The following is a 249-nucleotide window of genomic DNA, read 5'->3' as shown; positions in this document are numbered from 1 at the left end:
GGCCACATTGATTTGAATTCTGGACCAGATCCGGCCCAGATCCAACACCTTGCTCTGGGCCACATACTGTGAAGAATGATGGCACTTGGGCGGTCCGTTCCTGTTTGCCAAATTTGGGCCACAAGCAAAGCCACAGGTAGGCCGCATGTCAGCCATGAAAATAAATAAATAAAATAAACCAGAACTGGCCCAAATCTGGGCCACATTTATTTTAATTCTGGCCCAGATCTGGCCCAGATCCAACACCTT

The sequence above is a fragment of the Sinocyclocheilus anshuiensis genome, unplaced genomic scaffold (genome assembly GCF_001515605.1).
Source record: "Sinocyclocheilus anshuiensis isolate Anshui unplaced genomic scaffold, SAMN03320099.WGS_v1.1 scaffold2073, whole genome shotgun sequence".
NCBI classification, from domain to species: domain Eukaryota; kingdom Metazoa; phylum Chordata; class Actinopteri; order Cypriniformes; family Cyprinidae; genus Sinocyclocheilus; species Sinocyclocheilus anshuiensis.
This window is presented reverse-complemented; position numbering follows the sequence as displayed.